The 19,572-nt window shown below is 35.1% G+C and overlaps 1 pseudogene across 1 annotated transcript in view; it reads right to left on the bottom strand.

The window, feature by feature from the left end:
* The window catches only part of LOC149813399 (ruBisCO large subunit-binding protein subunit alpha-like), a 43,224-nt pseudogene extending 23,976 nt beyond the window's left edge, over nucleotides 1–19,248 (bottom strand). Inside the window, exons 1-6 of the transcript XR_016428241.1 lie at nucleotides 19,136–19,248; nucleotides 18,808–18,987; nucleotides 17,989–18,111; nucleotides 17,622–17,817; nucleotides 17,394–17,536; nucleotides 16,974–17,280 (exon numbers count right to left, since the gene is read on the bottom strand). The product of XR_016428241.1 is annotated as a ruBisCO large subunit-binding protein subunit alpha-like (transcript). The remainder of the gene's footprint in view (nucleotides 1–16,973; nucleotides 17,281–17,393; nucleotides 17,537–17,621; nucleotides 17,818–17,988; nucleotides 18,112–18,807; nucleotides 18,988–19,135) is intronic.
* Nucleotides 19,249–19,572: the final 324 nt, after the last annotated feature.

Here is a 19,572-nt window from a genome sequence, read left to right as displayed (position 1 = left end):
AAAGGAGATAGGTCATCATGTGATGTGTATTTTGAAAGATATGACATCTTGAAAGAAAAGAGTGACATGGAGTATTTGTCTTGTAGTAAAAGGCTTGTGATTTTTATGAAAGAATGTGAATATGAGAATTACTCTTTTTGACTTTGAAAAAGGTGGTAAAAGGAATGAATAAAAAAGAAAGATGAAAAGAATATAATAAAAGTGTAAACACTCGAGTATAAATTATGATGATAGTTTAAAATGCAATTCGTAAATGACTGGGGGAAGACAAAAGATGATTTGACATAAAGTGTTTTTGACATCTTTATATGTTAAAATTTATTTAAAATAAATTTCGTAAAGGAAAGTTTGTAGTAAAATTATAGTTTAATATTTGAAAAGGTGAACTCGTGTAGAATGATTTTACTATATCCCAATTAGTCATATGAATTAAATTTATAAATCACTTAATTTACAGATTCCTAATTCTCTTCTAATTCTTATAAAATCTTCATTTTTTAAAGGTTTAGTGAAAATATTTGTTAATTGTTTATTAGTGGGTATAAATTCCAGTTTGATTATGTTGTTTAAGACTTGTTCTCTTAAAAAGTGGTGTCGAATTTGAATGTGCTTAGTTCGTGAGTGTAAAATAGGATTTTTAGATAAGTTTATAGCACTTGTATTATCACACAAAATAGTTGTATTTTCAAATTTTAAACCAAAATCTTTTAATGTCTGTTTCATCCAGATGACTTGTGTACATGCTAGGCTTGCAGCTATGTATTCAGCTTTAGTAGTTGACAATGATACGCAATTTTGTTTCTTACTGAACCATGAAACTAGTGAGTGCCCTAGCATATGACATGTTCCACTTGTGCTTTTTCTGTCAGATTTACTTCCAGCGAAGTCAGCATCACTGTACGAGATTAAATCAAATGTAGATGATTTTAAATAAAATAACCCAAAATCAATTGTTCCTTTTAGATATCTCATTATTCTTTTTACAGCTTTAAGATGTGATTCCTTTGGATTTGATTGATATCTAGCACATAAGCAAACACTGAACATGATATCTAGACGGCTAGCAGTTAAATAAAGTAGTGATCCTATCATACCTCTGAATAACTTTGTATCCACAGTCTTACCATCTTCATCTTTGTCGAAACACAGTAGTTGTGCTCATAGGGGTATTCTTTGAAGCAGTTGAGTTCATGTTGAACCTCAGAAGTTCATGAGCATATTTAGACTGATTGATGAAGACTCCATCTTTGGTTTGCTTAATATGTTGTCCAAGAAAGTAAATGAGTTCTCCCATCATACTCATTTCGAATTCTTTCTGCATGGACTTAGAAAAATCTTCACAAAGACTGTTGTTAGTAGATCCAAAGATGATATCGTCCACATATATTTGAACGATTAAGGTATGATCATTCACTATTTTTACAAATAAAGTTGAATCTGCTTTACCTACTAAAAATCTGGTTTTTAATAAAAAAGTTTTAAGCCTATCATACCAAGCACGAGGTGCTTGTTTTAACCCATATAAAGCACGTTTTAGTTTAAAGACATGATCCGGAAATTGTTCATTTTCAAAACCTGAAGGTTGTTTTACATAAACTTCTTCATTTATAAAACCATTTAGAAAAACACTTTTAACATCCATTTGGTATAGTTTGAAATCCATATAGCTTGTATATGCCAAAAACATTCTTATAGATTCAAGTCTAGCAACAAGAGCAAATGTTTCATCAAAATCAATACCTTCCTCCTGATTGTATCCTTGAGCCACTAGTCTTGCCTTGTTTCTTATAACATTACCTGTTTCATCCAGCTTGTTTCTGAAGATCCATCTTGTCCCAATGATTTGATGATCTTTTGGTCTTGGTACAAGATCCCACACATCATTTCTTTGAAACTGATTTAGTTCTTCAGTCATGGCTAGCATCCAGAACTCGTCAATGATGGCTTTATCAATCTTCTTTGGTTCAAGTTGAGAAATGAATGTCATATTTGCAATACGTTCCAGCTGAGCTCTAGTTTGAACCCCCTTTGTCAGGTCTCCCAAAATCAGCTTTTGAGGATGATCTCTGATTTCAGCAAATGTTCTTTGAAGATCATCTTCATTAGGTTTAGCTGTGTTATCTAAGAAAAAATCTGTACTTTCAAGATCATCATCGTTAGTCTGCTTATGAACAAATTGATCAATAGATTCACAAAAACTGACATGCATAGATTCTTCAATAGAATTTGTACTCTTATTAAAAACTCGGTATGCTTTACTATGACTTGAATATCCTAAGAATATGCCTTCAACAGATTTAGCATCAAATTTATCAAGGCTATCTTTTGTGTTAAGGATAAAACATTTACACCCAAAGACCTTGAAGTAGTCTATTCTTGGAGTTCTGTCATAGAATAATTCATAGGGAGTTTTATTCAATAAAGGTCTGATAAGAATTCTATTTGAGATATAGCATGCAGTGTTAACAGCTTCAGCCAAAAAATATTTAGCAAGATTATTATGTTGGAGCATAGTTCTAGCAGATTCTTGAAGGGTTCTATTCTTTCTTTCTACTACACTATTTTCAGGTGCAGCTCTAGGAAAGACAAAGTTATGAGAGATACCATGCAAGTTACAAAAATTTACAAAAAGATCATTATCAAATTCTCCTCCATGGTCACTACGAATTTTGATAATTGAAGAAGATTTTTCATATTGTAACTTTTTACATAAAATTTCAAATTCACAAAACGTGTCACTTTTATTTTTCAGAAATATTACCCAAGTGAATCTTGAGTAATCATCAACAATGACAAAAGCATATTTATTATGATTAAGACTAGCTACCCAAGAAGGACCAAAAAGATCCAGGTGGAGAAGCTCTAGAGGTCTTTTACTTGACACAATATTTTTTGATTTGAAAGATGATTTTGACAATTTTCTTAATTGACAAGCATCACAAAAATAGTCCTTTTTAAATGCTATTTTAGGTAATCCACGTACCAAATTGTTTTTAGCTAATTTAGACATATATTTAGAGTTAACATGTCTCATTCTAATATGCCATAAATTTTGAGAGTCATTATTAGCTATAAGACAGTGTTCAGTAATATTCTCTAGGTATAATTCATATATATTATTTTTTCTTATACCTTTTAAAATAATATTTTCGTTGGTGTCTGCTATGAGGCATGCATCATGTTTAAAGCTAACGTTATAACCTATGTCACATGGGTGCGGGTGCGGGTGCGGGTGCGGCACAATTTTAAAATTTTTGGACACGGGGACTCGGCAAAATATATATATATATATAATTTTATTTTATTTTTAAAATGCCACAGCTGACAGCACAGTCTGTGTGTCTGTGCACAGGCACAGACACAGCACTGTGCACTGTGCACAGGCTGTGACTGTGCACACTGCACAGACTGTGCACATTCACAGTCACGCAGCACAGTCACAGTCTGCACTGTGCCTTTTTTTATATATATTTTTAAGCAAAAAAAAATAAAAAATTGGTTTTTTAGGGACATTTTTGGACTCGGTCAAAGTTGACCGAGTCCAAAATGTGGACGGACTCGGCCTGGACTCGTTGACCGAGTCCGACTCGGCGTTGACCGAGTCCGTGTGACATAGGTTATAACATGTGTCACACATTTGACTTAAACTTAAAAGGTTATGTTTTAAACCTTTAACAAGAAGAACATCTTTGATAAGAGGTTTATCGATATTACCAATATTGCCAATACCAATTATCAAACCTTTGTTGTTATCTCCAAAGGTGACAGCTCCTCCTTCTTTATGATAAAGAATAACAAAAAGATCTGGATGTCCTGTCATATGTTTTGAATATCCACTGTCTAATATCCATCTGTTCTTCTTTTTCAGTGCCTGCAATAAATCGAGTAAAAATTCTTTGTGGTACCCGATCGGGTCCCTTTTTGTTAAACTTTGGAACCCATATCCATTTTCATTTGGGTTTGTCTACAGATTTAGAGGAGTACATGTTATTAAAATTGAAATTGTAATACTCCTGTATAGGTTCAGCAGAACCTTTGACAAAAACAGTCTTTTGATTCATACAAGAAGGTCTATTTAGATGAGAGTAACCAATATCATTCTTGTAAAAAGAGAATTTTTGAAAGGATAGAAGTTTGTCCAGGTTCTCTTTCCCTTTGGTAAACTTGAAAATTGTTTTCATAAGGTTTTCAGTTTTACCTTTTAATTCTGAAATTTCTACTTGAAAATTTTTAGTCCTAGAACTAGTAGAACTGATTTCAGAAGTAAGAATAAAAATTTTCTTTTTCAACTCAGAATTTTCAATACTGAGTTTTTCATTTTTTTGAGAAAGCTCTAAATTCTCAGATTTTAAAATTTTATTTTTAAGAATCATTTTCCTAGACTCTTCAAAAAGTTCTTGAAAAGCATTTTGAAGTTCTTCAAAAGTAAAGTCTGAAGGTTCACTTACAGAGCTTTCTTATTCCATGAAGCACATGTTAGCCGTTTCAGCTTCATCGTCACTTGACTCTTCACTGATGGATGGTTCTGAATCATCCCACTGAGCATGCAGAGCCTTTTTCTTGAAGAACCTTTTCTTTGGTTCCTCGATTTTGGATTTTCTTTTTAGAAGAGGACAGTCAAGTCTCATGTGACCTGGCTTATTGCATTGATAGCACATGGTATCTTCCTTAGAATCTTTCTTTTCCTTGTACTTATTTGATAACTTGTTTTTTCTCATGAAGCGCTGAAATTTTCGAGTAAGTATCGCAATTTCAGATTCCTTATCTGAGTCCTCATTCTCAGAAATGGCTGGGAATGCTAGATTTTTCTTTGTAGGTTGTTCATCTTCCCTTCTTTCCTTCATATGAACTTCATAGGCCATAAGATTGCCTATTAAGTCATCCAGAGTGAGCTTGGATAAATCTTGAGCTTCTTCAATAGCTGTGGTCTTTTTCTCCCAATCAGTTGTGAGAGATCTCAAGATCTTCTTCACCTTATCAGTTTGATAATAGGTTTCTCTCAGAGATTTAAGATCGTTGGTGATGTTGGTGAATCTTGTAAACACCTCTGTGATGGGTTCATCTTTATTCATTTTGAATAGCTCATATTTTCGAACCAGAGATGGGATCTTAGCTTCTTTCACTTTGTTGGTTCCTTCATGAATAACCTCGAGAGAGTGTCAAATATCATATGCAGATTCACAAACTGATATTCTGTTAAATTCATTTTGATCAATGGCACAATACAAAGCATTCATGGCCTTTGCATTTAGATTGACCATCTTCTTTTCTTCATCAGACCATAAGCTATAGTCTGAAAATGGAGATGTGTATGGACATTCAACAATTTTCCATACAGCAAAGTCTATAGATTTTAGGAATATGGCCATCCTGCATTTCCAATATCCGTAGTTGAAGCCGTTAAAGAAAGGAGGGCGAGATGCGTGTTGTCATTCGATGTCACGAGCATAAGAGGTTGATGTCATTTGTGTTGGAAGACTTATTATGTCGAAACCAGCAAAACCTGTTCTGATACCAAATGAAATTCCACTAGAAAGGGGGTGAATAGTGAAATGCGATATAGATCGATAAAATAAAAATTAAAGGCAATAAGGCACAACACAATATTTATATTGGTTCGGTCGAGTTACTGACCTACATCCAGTCCCAAGTAAAACACTTGAGCCTTTCACTATAAAATTCGTATTACCGAATAAATAGTACAACACCCTCTTCCTTAGAGGTCTACTTCTCTCAATAGAGAAGGGAAACACCCTCTTTCCCAGAGGTCTACTTCTCTCAACAGAGAAGGGAAACACCCTCTTTCACATAGGTCTACTTCTCTCAACAGAGAAGGGAAACATCCTCTTTCACGAAGGTCTATTTCTCTCAACAGAGAAGGGATACAGCAGAAAACAGAAAGTTACAACACTTTCCTATATAACCTTCAGAATGATATGAATGCACGAATGAAGATTCTCAGAATGTTCTTTTCTTTTCACACAGTTGATTCTTTTGTCAAAGAGTTTTTCTTGACTTTTTCTCTTTCTTTTCTCTTTCTTTTTCTAAGCACTTTTTCAGAATATAGAATAGGAGTTTTTCTCTTTGAAAGCTCACATGTCTTGAGAAATACTATTTTGTTTGTATATATATAGTCTTAAGAAAATAGCCGTTGACTTTTTGAAATGATTGTCCTTTCGAGATATGAGGTGTCAGGTCATTTAAAAAATAACTTTGTGTGTACTATAATGCTTTTTCAAAAAGTCGTCTTTCCATAAGTATAGCATTTGGGGTACACTATTCGTTGTTGTATTTTAAATGAGATATAATTTGTAATGGGTCTTTTCTCCTAATAAATGATTTGTAGTACATTAAACGTTGGAGTGTAATCTATCATATAATTTTGTCTTTACTCAATTTAATGATTTGTAGTATATTAATATTTTTCTTACAAATCGTCCCTTCTTTAGTTAAATGCATGTAAGTACAATAAATGCTTTGTTAAGTACTTTATTTATAAATAGTCATTTCTCAAATGCTTTTTGAGATAGCATTTAATGTTTACAGAAAAAATGATGGCTTTAAGTATAAGTCGACATTAAATGGTCATTTCTCAAATGCTTTTTGAAGTGGCATTTAATGTTTATAGAAAGAATGATGACTTTAAGCATAAGTCGATATTCTTGAGTGTGTATTAAAAAATAAATAAAGTCTTTTCCAAACTCAATTGTCTTGTTTAAACAATAAGTAATTTTGTATATAAAATTTATGTTCTCAAATTGTCAATTCAAGATAGACGATTGTGTATTATGAGTAAATTCATTTTGTCTTTTTCTTTCATATTTGAAATCATTAGTTTTTATATCTTTTCAAGTTGTCTTTTTCATAAATGCATGTTAGAAGGTACAATTAATACTTTTGAAATCATTAGCTATTATATCTTGTCAAAATGTCTTTTCATAAATGCTTGTAAGAAAGTACAATGATTTGTTTTCAAAAAAGGTGTTTTTGAAATATCGTATCCTTTTATGAAAAGCTTAGCTTTTTGTAAATAGATGGCTTGTATGATATTTAAAGCATATGACTCTAAAGAAGAAAAAAGTCTTCATCTTGAAGTAGCCGATCTTCTGGGATAAACTTTATGAATGTGTGGCTCATCAAGCTTTTTCTTCATAGAGTATGATTGCACCAAATAGTTGTACTTGATCAGGTTGTCTCCATTCATCTTAGGTGAAATAACCTTGCATCAAATACTCGTTAAATGCATGACAAATCATATCCAGTCATAATATAACATATTCATGAAGGCATATCATATTAATCATATCATATTAAAGCATATCATATATTTATCATGTATGACAGTATATCATATTATGTATCATCAAAACATAGTTTTTCAACACCGCGAACGTTTTGGGCAGGGAGGACGTGGTATCTTGCTTACACTTAATATTTCAGAGGCTTTTAATACAGGGAATCAGAGGAGAGTACCCACTTGTTTCTTATGTAACAAAAGAGGACATGTGAAAGCTGATTGTTGGTTCAATCTATAGAATAGAGGGAAAATAAACAAAATTGAGAATAAATCAGCTACTACTGTGGACATGAAAGTGCCATCCACAGATGTGCAACAACTTTTGTTATCAGCATTGTCATAGATGACGATCATGCAAAATGAACAAGGTGAATGGTATGTTAATTCAGGTGCCGCCACACATGTTACGGGTAATGTGGGTAAGTTATCTCACTTATTGCCTTATTTTGAAAAATGTAGTATAGTTACGGGAGATGAAACTTATCACTCCATTAGTCATACTGGCAGTGCACATATCCCTATGTCAAAGTCCTCACTTCACTTGTCAAATGTCCTTCTTGCTCCTAATATTAAAAAGAACATTGTTTCTGTAGCTAAACTTGTTGACAATATGAATTCTTTCGTCGAATTTACTCCCTCTTATGTTTATGTTAAGGATCTACGAACGAAGGAGACGTTCGCTAAGGGGTAGCGACAAGGAAACATGTACGTCTTCAAGGAGATTCCTTCAATGTCTTCGCCTTCAGTTTCAGTCCTCCAGTTGAAGTCGTCCAAGCATTCTTCAGTGTCTTCGCCTTCAGAGTCTTTGTTTTTCCCTTCATTGGAAGTTTTTAATTCATCTCATTGCAATAAGCCAGATATTTGGCATAGTCGTTTGCGACATTGTAGTCGGGGTTTCATTAAAAATCTTGTATATGATGGTCTCCTTCTAGAGTCTAGTCTATGTTCATTTTTTGATAATAATAATAAATGTTCTTCATGCGAACTCTACAAAAGCCATGTTCTTCCTTTTCATATTATAAATAAAAGAGCTTCAAAGCCATTTGAGATTATTTGTTCCGATGTTTGGGGACCTGCACTTATTCCTTCTCTTTCTGGCAGTCGTTACTATGTTGTCTTTATTGATTCTTATGCCCGTTATACTTGGATATATTTCTTAAAACACAAGTACTCCTTAACAAAATGGGGTTGCGGAGAGGAAACGCAGGCATATTGTCGAGAGCGCGATGAGCATGTTACATGATAGCAATGTGCCCGTTAGTCTCTGGACAGAAGTTCTTCACACATCTGTTCATATCATAAATCGTCTTCCTATGGCACTTTTGGATCGGAAATCTCCCTATTATATTTTATTTGGGCAACATCCCTCTTACGATGAGCTGCGTGTTTTTGGTTGTGTATGTTATGTACATATTGATTCATTTCTGCGAAATAAGTTTCAGGACAAAGCTGTCAAGTGCAGATTTGTTGGGTATGCGGATGAATACAAAGGTTATTGATGCTATGACCCTACTACAAAACGTATTAGGACCTCCAAAAATGTTGTTTTTGACGAACGAAATTTTCAAGTCAATGACTCTGCAGTGTTGTCATCTCGAGAATTAGAGGTATACTATGTCACAGGGATTCGGCTAGCAGGGTGTCGCACCCGCGTCGACGCGACGCGGGTGCGGTCAACCCGATCCTGGGTGCGTTGACAGGTCATTAAGGTCCATTTTTTTTGGATTTTTTTTTTTTAAAATTTGCCCAAATGGGCTGCGATTTAAAAAAAAAAAAAAACTATGCTGACAGCAGTTGTCCGTCAGCTGCAGCAGCTGTCTGTCAGCTGCTGACAGCTGCAAAATTTGAAAAAAAAAACGCCTGTTCCCCCGACCCCTTATATATATATATATTACATTTTTGCCCCTGTCGCACCCCCGCACCCATGTGACATAGGAGGTATATGATCCATGGATGAGCGCAGATCTTTTTGCTAATACAAGAAAAACATGTCAGACAAATTGTCCTTCCTTCGGCTTGAGTAGGGAGTTGAATGACTCACAGATGCATGTTGAATTATCTCCAGTTGAGCCACCCCCCAGTAGAACGCTTCTCTGGACAGATATACACTAGACGGAACAAAAATACAGAGCCGAGGAATGTGGAAAGCATCACCAATGATCTGACTCAAAGGTTGTCACGCATTAAGCATCCTATTCAACGATGGGTGAGTTATGAGACCTTTTCCCTTGATTTCCAGTTGTTTATGTCTCAACTCACAAAACAGGATGAACCCACTTGTTTTAATCAAGCTCTTCAATCTCGTCATTGGACTGAAGCTATGAATGAAGAAATAAAAGCTCTTCATGAATGCTAGACTTGAGAAATAGTTCATCGGCCAGATGGAAAGAATGTAGTTGGCTCAAAATGGGTTTATAAAACAAAGTATAAGCCTGAAGGAAGTATTGACAGATATAAGGCGCGACTTGTTGCTCGAGGATTCACACAACAATATGGTGAAGATTACGATGAAACTTTTAGTCTGGTAGTCAAAATGGGTACTATTCGTGTCATCATATCCCTAGCAGTCGATCGAGGATGGAGCCTTAGCCAGATGGATGTTAAAAATGCATTTTTGCATGGAACTTTAAAGGAAGAAGTGTATATGGAGCAACCTCCTGGTTATGCCGAGAAGGATCCTACTACCTGGGTGTGCAAACTAAGGAAATCTTTGTATGGGTTGAAACAGGCGTCCCATTCCTGGTTTGAAAGTTTCTCTATGCAAATTCAGAGTTATGGTTTTAGAAGATGCTCTTTGGATCACTCACTCTTTATTTACCAAAAGGCAAACATTGTTATACTTCTTATATATGTTGATGACATTGTGATCACTAGGAGCTCAGATAATCATGTGCAAGACGTGAAGCCGTTTTTGATTAAAATTTTCAAGATGAAAGATTTAGGGGAGTTGAGGTACTTTCTTGGTGTGGAAGTTGATAGACAACAAGACACATTGACACTCATGCAACAAAAATACACTCTTGACCTTCTGGAAAAAGCCGAGATGACAAATTGCAAACCAGTCAGCACTCTTAGTGTATTACATCAAAGGCTGAGCTCTGAAGATGGTCATCTTTGTGTCAACCCTACAACGTATAGAAGTCTCGTGGGGATGTTACAGTACTTGACCTTTACCAGACCTGATATAGTTTATGTTGTCAATCAGGTATCCCGGTTTATGTATGCTCCAACGGAGGGTCATATGGAAACTGTGAAGCGCATTCTACGCTATTTAAAAGGAATTATAGGAGACGAACTTGTTTATCGCAAGAACGATAATTTGCATAGAGGACATGAACTCATCACTTATACAGACGCAGATTGAGCAGGGGATCCAGATGAGAGACGGTCTGTCTCTTGATATTGTGTATATATTGGACACAATTTAGTGTCCTGGAGCAGCAGAAAACAAAAGGCAGTGGCACGATCGAGTACAGAGGCTGAATACAGATCGATGGCTGCAGGCACGGCAGAAGCTACATGGATTAGACACTTATTGAGTGATCTTGGGGAGACAATTATTCGATCATTTCTTCTATGTGACAATCAATGCGCAATAAACATTGCATGTAATCCTATCCAGCATAACAGAACGAAGTACATTGAGATTGATCAACATTTTATACGGCAGAAAGTCGAGATGAAGGAGATAGAACTACGTCATGTTCGAACAAAAGATCAAGTGGCAGACCTGTTTACCAAGGGGTTAACAGGACGTCAATTTTGGTTATTGAAGAGCAAGTTGTACATGCTCCAAAATCACGTACAACTTGAGGGAGGGTGTTAAAATATAGCTTGCGTATGGATCTGGATACAGATCCATACGCATGTTAAAATACGCATGTTAAATGAAACACATGCACAATATCAGTTTCATTAATGGCATTCTTGTAATATCTCTGATATTAAAAGGCTCATTGTATATCTGTTTATTTTTTATAAAGCTTAGGGTTTGGAGGTCAAGCTCTTGTGCCGCCCCAGCCAATTGTGCATCTCCTCCTCTCTTTCTCTACTTTCCTGTGCAAGCTGAACCACACATATACCCATACGAAATCTGATATGATTCACCTAAAAAGACATAAAAATCAGTGGTGGAGAGTTATTTGGGTCACCACCCCAATCTGAGTCAATATAAGTAATTAAATTTAATTCAGATTATGAAGATAGAAATACTCCCTTATTTATAGACCCATTTACATATTTGATAATTCGAAGAATGACACTCATATGAACCGATGTAGAGCCATACTGAAATTGACTTGCAACATATATTGCACGAGAGATATCTGGCCTGGTAATGGTAAGATAAATCAATGACCCGACAAGTTGCTTGTAAGGAGTAAGATCTTGTAAAAGAATCTCATCATTAATCTTCATTATTGTTCCTACTATTTCAGGAGTTTCACAGATTTTATCATCTGTAATGTCTGACTGGTCAATGACCTCACAAGCAAGTTTAGTTTGAGACAAAAAATAACTCCTGTGAGAATAGGCAACTTCAATGCCTAAAAAATATGTCAGAAAACCTAAGTCTGACATTTCAATTTTTTCTGTTAACGTAGACTTGATACTCTTGATTCCTTTGGCATCATCACCTATGATCAACATATTGTCAACATATAATAACAAAATCACAATTCCCGGTCAGTATAACATGAAATAAAACCATTTTCTACCATTACATTGTTAAATCGATCATACCACGCCATAGGAGCTTGTTTCAAACCATAAGCTTTTTGTAGGCGAAGAACTTTATCCTTAGGCACATTCATACCCCGAGAAGCATCCATATAAACTTCATTTAAATCTCAATTTAAGAATGTATTTTTAACATTCATTTAATATATGTTCTATTTTTTAACAAATGCAATTATAATTCGGCACCTAACAGTAACCATTCGTGTAACGAGGGCAAATATTTCATCGTAATCTATACCATATTTTTTACTATAACCCTTTGTGACTAGACGGGCTTTATATCTTTCAAGAAACCCATCACTCTTAGTTTTGACTTTGAAAACCCATCTACATCCTATTGTTTTCTTTTCTTTAGGCAAAGTTTGAAATTCACAAGTTTTGGCTTTCCTAAGGGCTTTAAGTTCATTATCCATTGAATCCCTCCATTCTATCATTTTCTTCGCTTCTTCAAAATTCTTAGGTTCCACATATGAATGAATGACACTAAGACATGCTCTATGTTTAAGTGAGAAAGATTTATAGGATATAAATCTAGAAAGGTTTCTTCTAGTTCTCTCGGTTCTACGAGGATTGTTTATTGAGGAAGGTTCACTAGATTCACTATATTTTTCAATTGCACTTCTAAAAATGTTTTTATCTCTACGTGTACATGTAATTGGTTCACTAGATATTTCTTCTTCGATAATTTGCTCAAGAAGTGGAGAATGCTCAATCTCTTGTGTATCATTATGAGAAGCATCAAATATCATTTCATCATTACTAGAAATATCCTCATTTCTAGATAATAATTCAAACAAGAAGGAATAATCGACATTATCCTCATGAGATTTATATTCTTCAAAACCACTTAAATTTTCTAAAAAAGTTATATTTTTAGAAACATATAGTTTATCATTTTTGACATCATAACACATAAATCCTTTTTGAGTTTTGGAATATCCAAGAAATGCACAAGAAATGGCTTTGGGTGAAAGTTTATCATTTTTGTTGATAAGAACAAAACATTTGCATCCAAAAATTCTTAGTCTATTGTAATTGAGTTCCTTTTGATACATAATTTTAAAAGGTGATATTTTATTCAAGTTCTTTGAAAAAAGACAATTTATAAGATAGACGGATACAAGAGCTGCCTCAACCCAAAATCTTTTAAGGATTTTTTGAGAAATAAGCAAAGTCCTAGTGGTTTCAACTATACGTTTATGTTTTCTTTCGGCTAAACCATTTTGTTGAGGTGTTTTGGGACATGATTTTTTATGAATAATTTTATTAGTTTCAAGATAATTTTTAAAATCATTTGAGGGATATACTCCTCCGGAACCGATCCTAAGAATTTTTAATTTACCATTAAATTGATTTTTTATTATCATGTGATGTGTCTTAAAAGTAAAAAAAAACTCATGATTATGCTTGAGAAAGTATATCCAACAAAATCTGGAATAATCATCAACAAAAATGATATAATAAGAAAATCTTCTTTTAGATACAACGGGTGTCAGTCCCCATACATCCGAATGCACAATTTCAAAAGGTTTTGTCGTAAACATAGTTATTTGTCCAAAAGGTAAGCTTCCTATTTTTCCAAGAATGCAATCATTACAAGTGAAGTCATTTTTATATAGATCTTTAACAAAATGCAAATAAAAAAGCTTGACAATATTGGGATGCCCAAGATGCTTATGCCAAACATTTATATCTTTATATTAGGCAACGTCACAAAAAGAGTATTTTGGAATTTGAAGAAATTCCATGTAATATAGATCTCATTTCCTAGAGCCTTCCCCAATCAACTTCCCGGACCGGTGATCATGTATCTAACATTTATTTGATGAGAATTTGATATCACACCCATAGTCTGATAGTTGAGAGACTGAAAGCAAATTTAAATTTAACTTATATATAAATCTAATTTTATAAAAAAAAAACCTTGATTTTCAAAATTTTCAATTTCTTTAATTTCAAGAGAAGCACCATCCGCGATTGAGACAAAAGAAGAAAATATAGTTTGTGTATTCGGAAAGAGCAAAAAAATCTGGAGTCATATGAAAAGAGGCACCCGAATCTAAAAGCCAAGAAGTCTTATCGAGAGGAGAGAATGTTGACATGGCGGCCCCGGAAATGAATCCCTTGAGAAGAGGTTGGAGAGCTTCTATGATTTGACTTAGTGATAGTGCTCCATTGTTGGAAGTGGATGGACCCTCCTCTTTATGTAGTTGAAATGTTGTGGACATGACCACCTTTTTCTTTCATTTTGGACAAATCGGTTTAATGTGACTCGGTTCTTTACAAAAATAGCAAATAATTTTACCATAATCTCTTTCTTGGTACCTTTCATTTTGGCCACCATTTTGACCCCCTTCTTCTCTTTCTCCTTGATTTTGAAACTTATTAAAATGCGGGGGTTTATATGATTTCAAGTTATTCCCCGGTCGAGATACGACATAGGCTCATTCATTTTCATCTTTTGTTGAAGGAACGGCCAACACACTTTAATTGGTGTTATTCATTCCCAATCTAGTTTCTTCTCCATTTAATTTAATAAGAACGTCTTCTAAAGGTGGAGAGGTAAAGGAAGATAAAAGAGAAGATCTAGCTTGCTCGAATTCGAGTCTAAGCCCATTCAAAAAGTTAAAGAAGTGATCTTCTAAATGCTTCTGCCGTAGTTCAATAGCTTCTCCATTCCATTTTGGTTCAAGGAGTGCAAGTTCATCCCAAATGGATGAAAGTTTGGCAAAATATTCTCTAATGGTCATTTCCCCTTGTTGAAGAGTCAATGCCTTTTTTTGAAAGTAATATTTATGAGATAGATCTCTTGAGGTATACATCCTCTCAAGATAATTTCATACTTGAAATGCCTTTTTGAATTTCAAAATATTGTCATTTATTCTTATTTTTACCATAGAAAAAGTCCATGAAAGGATTTTATAATTCTTCATCTCCCATTCCTCATGTTTTTTGTTATACTCTTCAAAGGCTTTCTCTCTTTCTTCTCCATCAAGAACCTTAATTTCACCTCTTTCTATTATAGTAATTTTTTGTTCGGGTTCGGGATTCGTACCTTTGACATAGCCCCAAAGGTCTTTTTTCCTTAATATGAGCTTCCATATTGTCGGCCCAAATGTAATAATTGGACCCATTGAGTTTGAATCCAAGGGAAAAATGAGAATCTTTTTCCCCCGTGGAGAGCATTTTGTGAGAAGGAAAGAGTCTTCTAAATTTGAAAACTTACCACAATGGATTTTCTTTGAGCTTTCCTGATGTATTGCACTTCATTGAAATTGTTTGCAAGAGTTTTTCACACCAAAAGAATGAGAATAATGAATGGGCACGTTCTTCGAGGCGACCACCTTGATGATGTAATACCCGAGCTATTGTTCTAGAGACCAAGCTCTGATACCATGTGAAAATGTCTTCAAAGAGACTATGTGCACAAAAATACTAAGTCATCAACATGTGATGTGTGCACAAAGGCACAAGAAGAACACTTGAAACAAGTGTGCTCAAAGGCACAACACATACAAGAGATTACAAATGTACAAAGGCATAAAAAATAAAAGAGAATAATCATTGAATAGGAAGAGAGCGTTTGCTAAAAAGCTTTTGAAATACAAAGGGGTTGAACCCCTATATATACACAATGGGAGACCTTGGAGGGGCTCCACATATAGACGTTGGAGCCCCTCCAACGATCACAATTGTGACCGTTGGAGCCCCTCCAATGGTCACAATTGTGACCGTTGGAGGGGCCCAACGTCTATTATGTGAGCCCCTCAAAGGCTGGAAATAAAGTAAATGAAAAAAAGGAAATAGAAAAAATAAAAAGAGAAAAAAAATAAATACAATCATATTCAAAAGTGAATATGCATAAAAGGGAAATGGCAGTTTTACCCTTATCAGGTATTACAAAAGTGTATATATATATATATATATAATTTACATTTTAACAGAGAAAAGTAGATTAGAAGTATAGAACATGATATTCTTGAAAATATGAGAACTCTTAAGGAAAAAAAATCCACCTTCTCAATTCTGCACTAAGCTAGGTCAAGCCCAAATTATGGATTGAGATTGGCTTGGCTAGAAAACTGACTCGGTTAGACCTGATCAACTCGTCTAAACTTTCAAGGGTGAGTAAACTTAAAGTATGGTATTGACTAAGCCAATCCCTTGGCTTTTCAAGCAAAACTCCCATAGATATGTCGGGGATGACCTAGCTGCTTTGCCCAATAGTTGTCAATTCGATCAAGCATTCATAAAAGATTGGAGCAACCCGATATAAATTTAGTAGGATAAACCAAGGACAGATAAGAATCTCAGGTTCAGTCCATGTTTTTTCTCTGTTTCATGAAGTCATAAGAATTTTCATACGTTCATGCACACACATGATGAACGGCATGCCCTGATGTCCTAGTTTTACAGGACTTCTATGTCATACAATATATCTCCACATCATGCCCCAAACCCATGTTGATATCTATGCTTTATATAGTAGCAGATGGAGAATAGGAAAGCTGTCAAATATATATATATATATATATATATATATATATATATATATATATATATATATATATATATAGGATTATTAGTAATAGCATACAGGAGAACATTGAGAAGTATGAACCAAGCATCACTATGCAATCGTGATAAGGCCAAAAATTGGACAAAGATATATGCATCGATCAGAAGACATCATGAAAGTGTAAATGCAACAACAGCTGTTCATAACAAGGCAGGAAGCCAGGAACACTACATTTTCATATCCACCAACTCTCTAGCAACTCACATTAAGTCAAAGATTAGAAGCACACCACCCAGAAACTTAATGTGAATCAAACACCATAGGCCTTAGATTAGATGTGATATTTGCATCAAAAGAACAAGCATTACCAGATCAAAAACTCAAAACTGCATGTTGAACAGAAAAGATGTAAATGCAAACCTGTAACAATGGCAATATCTTGAAGAAAAGCCTTTCGCCTCTCACCAAAACCAGGCGCCTTAATTGCTGCAACATTGAGTATGCCACACAATTTGTTCACAACCAGTGTTGCCAAAGCCTCGCCCGTAACATCTTCAGCAATGATAAGCAATGGAGCCCTCAACTGAGTGGTTTTCTCTAATAAAGGAATGATTTCCTTTATGGTTGAGATTTTCTGATCAGTTAACAGTACTCTAGCATTTTCAAATTCTACAATCAACTTCTCAGGATTTGTAACAAATTGAGGAGAGACATAACCTCTATCAATCTGCAACCATAGTTTAGAATATACAGGATATCAGTAATCACTCGCACCAAATAAATATAGAATGCAATGGCGAAAATTATGAATAATAAAAATGCTAGAGCAGCCAACAGCACCTCCATCCCCTCTTCCACATCAACAGTTGTCTCAAAAGATGATGAAGATTCTATAGATAGAACACCATCAGGCCCAACTTTATCAATGGCATCAGCAATCATGGTCCCTAAAAACTCATCATTTCCAGCAGAGATGGAGACCGCTTCATACCCAGATACAAATTCACGTCAGCAAACCATAAACAGCTCGTAAATAAGACATTCCGAAATTCAGATGATGAGGACTACCTTTGATATCATCACGCCTAGCTTTCTTTTCTGGCTCCTCTACCAAACCTTGCACAGTTTTATCAATACCTCTCTTCAGAGAAACTGGATTTGCTCCAGATGTAACACTCAAAAGGCCTAACTTTATAATTTCCCTTGCTAATACCGAAGCTGTCGTAGTGCCATCACCAGCAGAATCATCGGTCTCGCTTGCAACCTTCAAAAATGCATAATGAAAAGATTAAAAATGCAAACTTCACCAGAATAATTCAAAAGTTAAATTAGAACTATTCACTTTCTACCAAACAAAACAAACATTCAAGTCAGGAGAACTCTGTAACAGAACAAGCATCAGATGAAAAATGAGAGAAAGGAGAGAAATGCGTGCCTCTCTAATCAGTGCAGCGCCCGCATTCTCCATGTTATCGACAAGTTCGATAGCGCGAGCAATTGTAACACCATCATTTACAACTTTGGGGCTGCCATACTCATCTAGGACCACATTTCTCCCAGCATTCCAATACACAAAACAACTCAGTCTTCTCTGCTTTATTCATTTGAAAACAAGTGCACGATCGCGATTATTGGGAAACAGACTGATAGCAATGATATATGAAATAGATAAAAGAAGGAAAACCATTTTCTACATCAGGAAATAAAATAAACATTGAATACTAAAGTAAAAAGAATCGGTGCTCAAGAATTTGTCATTCAATAATCTCTGAAATGATACCACACCAAAGCATTGGAAAGGAAAACAGGAGAGACCAAAAGAAAAAATAAAATAAAATAAAACCTCTAAAACAACCGAAAACCAACAAGAAAATGAAGATTGCCGGATACTTCTTCAACGCCAACAAAGGAGAAAAAAGGAAAACCATTTTCTACCAGAAAATAAAACCAACATAAAAATATCAAAGTAAAAAGATTCAGTGCTCAAGAATTTTAGTAATTCAATAATCGCTGAAACGATACCACACCAAAGTATCGGAACGAACAATGGAAAGGAAAACAGAAAAAAAAAAAAACCTAAAACCACCCAAAACCAACAAGAAAATGGAGATTGCCAGAGATTTCTTCAATGCCAACAAAAAAGAAAAAACAAATGGAAGAAATATTAGAGAACCATCCGCAACAAACACCAACTCGATGATAAATAACCCACGAAAATGCATAACAAAATATGACAAAGAATAAGAAGGTTGCCTCTGGGGCCGAGAGTGACGCCAACAGCATCCGCAAGTTTGTCGATGCCGGCCTGCAGCGCAGACCGCGATCTTTGATCGAAGGAGACTTCCTTCGTGGCCGCCCGCACCTTCGTTCTTCCCACATTGGTCCTTCTGAAATTCAACCCCTGCTTCTGGTTCACCCTGCTCCTCAACCCTTCCTATACACACATGCAAACACAATAAAAAACAGAAGAAGAAGAAGAAATAGGAACCGAATGCTAAAGGAAAAGAATGAGGAGAAACCCAGAGAATAGGAGTGATGGGTGCTCCCCATTTTTGGCATCTGCTTGCATCGCCTCAGCTTACCTGTCGAAGGGAACGCAGATTGAGCGTAGAAGAAAGAGCGTTCGAGGAAGACATCAGAGAAAATACACCTCTCTCTCTCTCTCTCTCTCTCTCTCTCTCTCTCTCTCTCTCTAGAAAGAGAATGCTGTGGAGGAGGAGAAGATGAGAGCGAGGAGAAGAGCATGACTGGTTTTGATAAGGTTTTATGATTTATGGTACGTCACAAAGACACGGGTATGGCGCGACAAGGACCCGGACTCAAGTTTCACATGCAAGTTTGAAAACTTTTATTAAAAAGTAGGATACGAGCAAGTGTTTTTTTTTTTACTTTTTTGGTAAATAAAATTATTTTGACATATTATTGCATAATTTTTTTTTATTGAAATTATATTCAAAATCATTAAAATGATCTCGATGCGTGTCAGAGTCACGACAACATAGCATGTCCGACTCGTGTC

The sequence above is a fragment of the Nuphar pumila genome, chromosome 16, assembly GCF_984573655.1.
Source record: "Nuphar pumila chromosome 16, dmNupPumi1.hap1.1, whole genome shotgun sequence".
Taxonomy (NCBI): Eukaryota; Viridiplantae; Streptophyta; class Magnoliopsida; order Nymphaeales; family Nymphaeaceae; genus Nuphar; species Nuphar pumila.
Note: the sequence above shows the minus strand (reverse complement) of the source record. Positions and strands in the feature narration are given on the sequence as shown.